Raw genomic sequence first — 10,018 nt, 5'->3', positions numbered from 1 at the left:
ACTCGGAACTACGAGCAATTACTCGTACATCGCTATCGCTAATTTTCCAAAATTTATAAATCACCACAAGACACGCTAAGCCTTTTCCAACCTGCTGTTTTTTAATTAGCCTTTCCTTGTCAGCGGCTTCTAAGGGAGGAGATTCTTCAGCTCCCCACGCTCAGGTTCTGTTTATCCAGAGAATATCCCGCAGCTGAGCTCTCTTAATTCACTCAAATATAGCGCAAACTCTCTTCAGACTCCTTTGCAGAGCTCAACCCAACTGCCAACCCCAACTATCAACTGACAACTGAATTATCAACTCCAGGACTCGACTCAATTGCCGCAGTTTTCTTCTTTATAACTCTTCGGCTCGGACAACATCGAAAACACCGTTCTTCTCTTGTTGCATGCGTGTTCTTTTATGCTGGAATATGTTTATGGAGTCGTTGCCTAGCGTTAGCCCAGTTATTGTTGAGGTGTTTACGAACACTTATCAAGCAACACGTGATTCGTTTGGCGATCGTTGCACAGCAACGGTACTACACGCTACAATATTCATAGGGACCGACGTATGATGGATGAACCTCTTAATATGAAATATGAAATAGATTCTTCCAATAGTTCAGGAGCTAGCAAAGTACACACAGGGACACAGAGACGGTATTGCAAGAACCACTTTTCATGATCAGGAGAGGTGAAGTCTTGTAAATGAGTCAAAATCACTAGAAGGATTTCTTTCAGGTCCACAGTGCTTCCAGGCATGTACTCCTGTTAAGTACACGAGGAAGTCAAAAGATGGCTGACATGGAAATCAGAAAACAACGTGCTTCGTCATATAACATGTCAGATTAAAGGTTAATTACATATTCTAAAAAGTCTTTAGGAATATGTACAACACTCAGGATTACTGAGTTCTTGGACTTTGTCCATCGTCCGGTAGTCTAAAAAGCACCAGAGAAGACAACGTTTCGGAAACTGTATCTGTTTCCGTCCTCAGGTGAGGGGATGGGAGACAACATACTCTGTTCGGTCCGTTAGAAAGAGCTAACCTCAATCACTAGACCCAACAGTGTCCACCCCTTCACCTGAGGAAGGAAATATCCAGATGCTGAAACACTGAGTGCTTAGTGTTTTTAGAACTACAGTTGTCCCAAGGGTATCCAAACACTTCCCCCTCTACCTTGTTTGTAAGGTAAAGGCAAAGTTGTCCCTGTGCTTAACTAATTAAGTACTACGCCATTAAGGCGTATGGGGGAGTGGATGTATAGATCCACATTTTCTTGACCTCTGCACTAGTTGGAGGTTCATGCCCCGGCCGCTTTACCCCGGGGAAAGAGCTCCCGGTATCCATTAGATAGGAGGTAGGGTAGACCCCAGAGCCGGTTGGACGAAGTGGAAAAGAGAAAATTCTTGACTCTACCGGGAGTCGAACTCCGACCTCTCGGCCTTGTAGCCAGTAGCCAGTCGCTATCCCGACTCCTCTACCTCGTTTGTACCGATTGTTAATACGGCTCACATCCTGGGGGCAGTTAGCAAACTGTTGTACAAGTAGTTAGAAGCTTATGCTGCTCCAGTTGCCTCAGTGCACGCTACAAATTTCACCTGTCCCCCCCCCCCAAACAGTAGCTTCGTCACCAGAACTTCTTTCAGCAAGTTCCTCTCTTTCTTTCACAGTTTCGTGAAGTGACGGCTGTGCGAAATGTTCCCTCAATAATTTGCCTTTTCTCTCTCTAAGAAGCAGAATGAGAGCAAGCAAGCTAAGAAGAACAAGAAGAAGAATTTGTGGAGGTGGTAGTTGTTAGGGGTTGAGAAGCCATGCACCATAAGTTAGGACCAAGTGTTATAAGTTATTTTATGTGCCTTGGAGGGATAGTTTTCTGCGTGCGTTGCAGGAAGCGGAGGGAAACAGGAACGGGTAAGCAACCCTTACAAACTGCAACTTAGGGGATGTTTCATATCAGAGGCGGATTAGTAATAACCGGTTCTTATATACAAGACTCTAAGGTTTGCTATTCAGGATTTGCTTCTTTCTCTTAAAAATTGAATTATTATGCTACTAATGTCTGTGAGCTAGTCCCGGTAGCCGAACGGTCTAAGGCACGTACTGACTTCGCTCGCTTGAAAGCCGGGATCGTGGGTTCGAATCCAACTCAAGGCATGCTTGTCTGTGTATGCGTTTATTCTGTGTTTAGGTAAAGGTCTTGCGACGAGCTGATCACCCGTCCAAGGAGTCCTACCGTCTGCAAAATGATCATGAAACTGTGAAATCGGCCATCTGCTCCAAAGTGGAAGCAAGAGGAAGAAGAAATATTAAAGAATTAAGGAAATGCGGTAGAAGAGGAGGTTAAAGAGGAAGGAAAACGTGAGACAAAATTTGCTGTGTGGGAGGGGGGAGAATGAAAATTATTTTGTTAGAAGGTTTCCGGGTTTCGCCCGCTCTTTCCTCTGACATGTGCGGTGTGAGAATGGTTAGAAATAAGTGAGACATGGGCTGTGGAATTTTGTTTTCCTCAAATGTCGAATTCTGTAATTTGTAAAAATAATTTGGAAGATTTCGCCGGTCACGGAAGCTGAGCGAGCTAGGGCAAGCACTACCTTCGCTCGCGTGGAAGCCGGGATCGTGGGTTCGAATCCCACACAAAGAATGAATGTTTGTTGTGTGTATGTGCGTTTTTCTGTGTTTCTGTACAGGTAGAGGCCTTGCGACGTGCTGATCACCCACCCAAGGAGTCCTACCGAATGTCTAAGGTCTATTAAACCAAAGAGAAAGAGAGTTTCATGGAGGTAGACCAAGGCCCAAATTGGGGCTGTAGCGCCAAAAGGAAAAAATAAGGTAAAATTGTCCCCATGATTAATTAGCTAAGCATCTCGCCATGAAGATTTGTACGGTGTAGAGGTATAGCTCCACCGTTCGTGACGTCGGCACTAGATGGAGGCGAGCGTTCAGATGTACGCATCTGCCGCTACCATCGGGGAAGGAGCGGCTGGTGGGTGCTGGGTAGGAGACAGAATGAACCCCATAGCCGGTCTGGACGCTATGGTGCAAAGAAAATTATTTGTCGCTGTCGGGAATCAAACCCCGGCCTTCCAGCCCACATATCCAATAGCTCTACCGACTGAGCTATTGCCACTATTCCCAAAAGTAGTATAAATGGCGACAAATCGTCCTGTGCTTCGCAACGCCATGCTGTACATGGACTCGCGCGATACTAAATTGTCTGCATAAAGCTCTCACGAACAGACATTAACTCTAACAGTTATTAATGACAGACAAATTATGATGGAAAATTTCCATTTATGAGTTAATACTGAGCTTAAATTTACAGGAGGAGGCCGCTCTCATGCCTGTGTATCCGGTAAGCACTGTCATTATTCTGTTCATATCTGGTATAAACCAACCCCGCAGCGGGGATTTACCGCGCACTTTTCGCTACGTATTATTATCATTATTATATTATCACGTGTCCGGGGTTCCGTGACCAATATTAACGGGTTCTGGATTGGATTAATCAAAATCAAACACCGCTATCTCTGATCTACCCACTTCTCATTTTACTAGAATATGCGCCATTTTCGTTCTCCATTGTACTCCATATATTCTTTTGTAATTTTCTGTACTCCTGTACCTCAACACTCAACTCAACTACTGAACTGAACTGAACTCTCAATTATTGTTCGCCTGTCAATATACAGACTCGGATCGGACCTCATGGAAAACACGTCTAACGTGTCAGAATGTGTGTTCATTGGCCCGTCACGTAGCACTGGGCGTGGCGCGAACAACATAGAAAACACTTCTTGCAATACCTCTTCTATTGTTCCATGGGCGTGTTTCGAGCGTTGCCTAGAAAATATTCAGGTAATGCTTGCTGCCATTGACAGTGCTGCTGACGTTTCGGATGCATTTGATGATTCCATTTTCAGTGTGAAAATGTGGTTGCATTCTGTGGGTCATGGTAGCTTTCCTTCCAAATTCATTCGACACATTATTCACAAATCAGCAAACCAGTAGACACTGAATAGACACATGTGCTGCCAGCGTCATCTAATAAACCACAAATTCCCTCTCCCCCGCCCTCTCTCTCCCTATATATATAGTGATGCTACAAGCCGGAAGGTCGCGGGTTCAAGTCCCGATGAGATCATTGGATTTTTTTTTCAATTGACCTAATCCTTCCAGCCGCACTATGGCCCTGGGGTAAACCCAGCCTCTAACAGAAATGAGTACCACGAATTAATTAAATAATTTTCCTGGGGAGTAAGGCGCGGCCGGCGCGTAAGGCTGACAACCTTACCGCCATCTTTGATCCGATTGTCTAGATAATGTAGGACCCTCAACGTCTCACAACCCTATGGGCCTTCACGGCCTGGTACAGGGATAGCTTTACTTTTTTATATATATAAATTAGTGTAACATTGAGATGAAATTCAGAAAGTGCGCATACCATACCAACGAACTGTTAAGCATTAACATGTTGCATAAACGTAAGTTATATAAGTGGTCACGAACGAGCGACTAATCCCCTTCTTCGATGGGTCGTGTCTACTAGTATAAGAGTATTGATAATATTTTGAAATGAATATGTGAATTTTGGCAGAAAGGATGCTGTGTACAATATTAGTGCGTGTTTTTCGTAAGAGAAGGCGTTAAATGTCGGCTTCTACGCAACGCTCGATAATATGCTGAATAGAGAAGTGCACGGGAGAAAGCAAGGAAAGTGCGAAATGTTATAAAACAAATGATGACACTTTCCTTTCCATTTCCCAGCAGATTTAAGGTACGGTGAGGTAATTAATTCGCTTAGTGGAGAGTGGAGTCCAGCTGGGTCCACTCGGCAAGGCGGTCACTGATTGGCCTACTGTACCTGCCCTGGATGATTATGATGATGAAGAATTTGGTTGAATGAAGATTGGCAGGGGAAACCGAAGTACTCGGAGAAAACCCACGCAAGCTCCACTTTGTCCACCACAAATCCCACCTGACCAGACCCGGGATTGTACCCGGGCCGCCGCGGTGGGAAGCCAGCGACTAACCGCTTGAGCTATGGCGCGGCCCTAAGGTCAGGTAAGGTGAAGATGTCCCTGCGCTTAATTAGTTAAGCACTGCTATGAAGACAGACGGGGCAATGGAGATATTGTTCCATCTTTTCTTGACCTTGATACTAGATGGAATTTGGTGGCCAGTTTCACGCCCCCGCAGCTTTACCGCCACTGTTCTGGAAGCAGGGATAGCGTAGTTGGTATGACGACTGGCTACGGGTTGGACAACCGAGGTGTCGGAGGTCGAGTCTCGGTAGGGTCAATAATTTTCTCTTCACGTCGTCCGGACCATCTCTGGGGCCCACCCAGCATTCTAACCAATGGGTACCGGGGGCTCTTTCCCTGTGTGTAAAGCGACAGGGCCGTGAAACTTAACACTTACCTCAAGCTAGTGCCGCGGTCAAGAATACGTGGATCTATACATCCACTCCCCCATAGCCTTCAAGAGTATTATGAGTACTTAATTAATTAAGCACAAAAACAAATTTATTTTTTAACCAATTTTTTAGGGGTATGAGTAGGCCCCAGAACCGGCTGGACCCGTGGAGTAGATAAATACGTTGCTTTGGCCTTTGTTTAGGCGAAATCTGGACCCCACCCCCTTCCTTCTGTTATCTGCGAGTTTAGAAGGTTCGTTCTTTTTTGTTTTATACATAGTTTCGATGTGGAGATCTCAGCTCCGAACTTCCCGTGAGATCTGTGTTCTCTGAACAGACCGCATTTTACAAAACTGCCAACCCCGTGGGCTTTACACTGCAAATATAATCGAGAAATATACATTTTGTGGCATCTGACTTAATCTTGTTTATAGAGATTCATTGAGGGAACTTTTTTTCCCATACAAATGGGAGTAGGATATGTAAACTGGAAGTAAATAAGAGGTATATAGTATTACATCTGTTTAACTATGTATCAACATGGTTACACTATCGGCGCGGGGCGAGGGAGGGAGCTGAATATTCGGAGGGGCTGTCAAATGCCATGATGCAGATTCACCCCCTCCCCTTTCTGGCACCACCAAACTAGCAGCTGGTGTAACTCCCTCTAACCTCTGATGTCAATATAGGTCTAACCTTCACCCCCTACCCACCCACTCAACCCCCAAGCATTACTGTTGTGGTCATTCCAGGGACTCAGTAAATCACGTGGTAATTTAAAGCTTCAATGAATATGTGCATGTACATCAAATGTGATACTTGGTTTAAAAGTGAGCGAATCCTGTTACGCTTGTTTGTGTCAATGTGATGCAGGTTCCAGTTCAAAATTTAGCATAAGCTCTGTCCTTCAAACCCTTACACCTCAGAGATTTCCTCTCAATATTCTCAATTTTTCTATCTCTAAGGCTAAAGTAGTTAAATAATATTCGTCTGTTATGTGCGTGAAAGTGTCTTGCTTAAATGTTTAAGTGGCATGATATGTGAAGTTGATACAGTGTGCCATAGAGAGTCTCCATAATTTTTCCAAGAGAGGGGATACCCAATTTACGAAAGATAGTAGCCAACAAATTTCGTTACAACATTACGTTAAATTTAAGTTTTTTTCTTCATGATCGCCGTAGAGTATTCATTACGCGCTAGTACTACTTCAAAAAAGGTCTTAATAGTTATTAATATTGTGACATGTCAACTCAGTGCCAGGTAACAGCTCGATAATTACACCACGATACACGCACCAACAATGGAACGACGGGATTATACAACCAGATTCTAGGCAACGGCTCGGTAAATACACTTCCGCGCAGACGCAATGACGTCACACCCCCTACACTTAGATATCACGTGACTTGTCTTCTCTGTTGGCTGAGCTATAGAGCTGCGTTTTCTGTGTTGTTCCGCGGAGCCTGTATAAAGGAGACCTATTGTAGCTTAGTTTAGTGAGGAGTCCAGGAGAGTTTTAGTTGAGTTCCGAGGTTCCAGAGTGACTGAACAAGAAAGGGCCATAAGACTTCATAGTTATTTGAAGTGACAGTTTCTGTGTTGAGATCCGTTGCCAGGAGACGAGTAGTGAAGACGGGGAATCCCAGTGCGTGTGCAACGGTGAACTGGAAATTATATAAATCAATAATTTCGTTGTATTTAAATGTTATTTAAGAGAACTTGTAACCAAGATGCTAATAGATTCAATCATCAAAACTAGAACCCGTTATTTTCGTCACGCGTACCACCCTACGCGTGGTCATATATTTGTATGGAATTTTTTTCATTGTGATAAATCGGAACTTTAAAAAAATCTAAAACTGGGGTCAGATGCGTCGCCCTCTAAGTTCCTGGGACGAAAAGAAATAATCTGTAGAAAAGAAGCGAAATCTGAAAATGAAGTAAGATAATAGCTTTGGTTAGAAAGCTAAATTTGGTTGAATTTGAGATTGTCGCAGCCGTCAAGATCTGAAGATGGAGATGTGTCCTTCCTAAACGTCGTGGATTTCTATTGAATTTTACGGCGCTATGCTCTCGAATGATATTTTCTTCTTCTTCAGAAATGAGAATCATTCTCAAATCATTACGTAACTGGCTCAGTTAAAATTAATATTTTGTAGCTTGGTCTTCCTCATTCTCACCCAGTTTCTATGGAAACAAAGTCTAAACGTGACCAATCCAGCGTACTGTTGATTCATATCAAGTAAGATTTAAGGTCAAGGAGAGTGAGAAGGAAGGGGGAATGAATGACTGTATGGTGGATAAATGAAAGGGATTTTAAAGGAATACTACGCCATAAGACGTATGGGGGAGTGGATGTATAGACCCACATTTTCTTGACCTCGGCATTAGTTGGAGGTGAGTGGTTAGCTTCACGCTTCGATCGCTTAACCCCCGGAAAGATCTCCCGATACCCGTTGTATAGGAGGATGAATGGACCCCAGAGCCGGTCTGGACGATTGGAGAAGTGAAAATTCTTGACCCTTCCGGGACTCGAACTCCGACAACTCGGTCGTCCAGCCCATAGCCAGTCGCCGACTGAGCTATCCCGACTCCTGGTTAGGATATAGAGATACGAGAATTTATGCAGGAATTGAGAATTCTGCTTGAATTTTCAAAGGGCATTACAGTGTAGTAAACGAACAAGGTTTGATCTCGTATGACTCACAGAAAGCAAAAACGAGCGCGGGGTCTTTCTTGTTTATAAAAAATGTCATTTCTCTGTCGTCCTTTTAGGGGGTTGTGCAGTTCTCAGACGAGGATAAAGCCTCCCTTATGGCCACGGTTGTCATAATGTCCTATTCTTTTGGTACAAGCTGCATGTCTCGTTTGTTGTGCGCGAAATCAAATCTTTTCTAGGCAATTTCGTCTTGAATACGCCCATCGATTTGATTTTGTTTCTGCCGACGTTGCATTATTTAACCAGATATTTCTTCTTTTTGTTTAATTTTTTCTGCGTTCCCCATTTCGTGTCTACCTAAAGTTAAATTCTTATATTTTTTTCGTTTATTTAACAATGCTGGCAGTAACTCATGTTATTTGACGTGGAATTTTGGGTGAATAATGAATTGGAAGGTCGGTCACGGTAGCCGAACGGTCTAAGGCATGTACTGTCTTCGCTCGCTTGGAAACCGGGATCGTGGGTTCGAATCTCACTCAGGGCATGGATGTTTAGTTTGTGTGTGTGCGTTTTTCTGTGTTTGTGTACAGGTAGAGACCTTGCGACGAGCTGATCACCCGCCCAAGGAGTCCTACCGTATGTGCAAGATCTAGGAAAAAAAAACGAAGTTAACGGAGAAGTTCATGGAGGTAGGCCTAGGCCCACTGGGGCTGTAGTGCCAAGGGAGGGGGCGGGGAAGGTAAAGTTGTCCCTGTACTTAACTCATTAAGTACTGCGCCATGAAGACGTATGGGGGAGTGGATGTATAGATCTATATTTTCTTGACCTCGGCAGTAGCTGAAGGTGAGGGATCAGCTTCACGCCCCTGCCGCTTTAACCACAGGGAAAGAGCCCACTTGTACTTGCAGTATTACAATGACTGCTTACAATATCTCGGCCAGTACATCAGTGTCTCTCGGCGTCTATCGCGAGACTGACTTCTGTATCCTTCGACATCTATCCAAAGACTCTTATCGAATGTATTGCCTTCTTATATGTCTGCGGCCGTTGCTATGCATTGGACATTCTGTTGTAACCGTGGAGACTCCTGTTAGAACTACAATACCGCTATTTTTGTTTCCTATGCAAAGGTCTATTCCAGCGTTTCCATAGAAGTGACTCTTCTGGATTCCAAACACGTTACACTGCTCCTTTCTAAAGGTTGTTCTTCCCCGAACAACCTAAAGGTTCTGCCTTGGTTTCCTTTCCTAAGGTGTTCGTCTTCCGCGTGTTACCTCCGCCTTTTCTTCTGGCGTTTTGCCTTCCTTCCATCCGCCCCCCCCTTCTTCCAGAGTGCTCGCCCCGAGCCTCGTGTACCCATTGGATAGGAGGTTAGTTGGATCCCAGAACCGGTCTGGATGCTGCGAAGAAGAGAACATTCTTGAACATACCGGGACTCGAACTCCGATCCCTTAGTCGTCCAGCACATAGCCAGTCGCTATACCGGCTACTCTATCCCGGAGTTTAATCACAGGAAAAAAATTAATTTAAGCATTCTTACTTCCGTATGCGTGCTAAATGTCCTGCTGTTCTCTTCATTTACTTGATCTCCCTCATGATGGTTAGTGAAGGAGTACAAATTATGAACCTACCTCCACAAGATACCATCAGCGTTTAAGAAAATGCAGACAGTGTACAGTAAACTTATTTAAGGTGCTGTAAGTTTCAAGGCAGAAACAGGAGAGGCGCGTGGATATACCTGTTGATATGCAACCCCTTGATTTCTGCACTCCGCACAGCAGTCTGAAGATGCTGAGGAACACTGTGTAGTGGTTCGGTTCGTAATTTGTTGCGAACTTCGAAACTGAGAACTCGACTTTCGAGATAGTCAAGAAGCCAGGGCACTCAGTAGGAATAACATCGTAAGATTAACAATGGAAATTCCTGTGGAGTTTAGTGTAGCTGATCTCTGGTACAGCTG

This window comes from Cryptotermes secundus, unplaced genomic scaffold (genome assembly GCF_002891405.2).
Source record: "Cryptotermes secundus unplaced genomic scaffold, Csec_1.0 scaffold481, whole genome shotgun sequence".
NCBI lineage: Eukaryota > Metazoa > Arthropoda > Insecta > Blattodea > Kalotermitidae > Cryptotermes > Cryptotermes secundus.
This window is presented reverse-complemented; position numbering follows the sequence as displayed.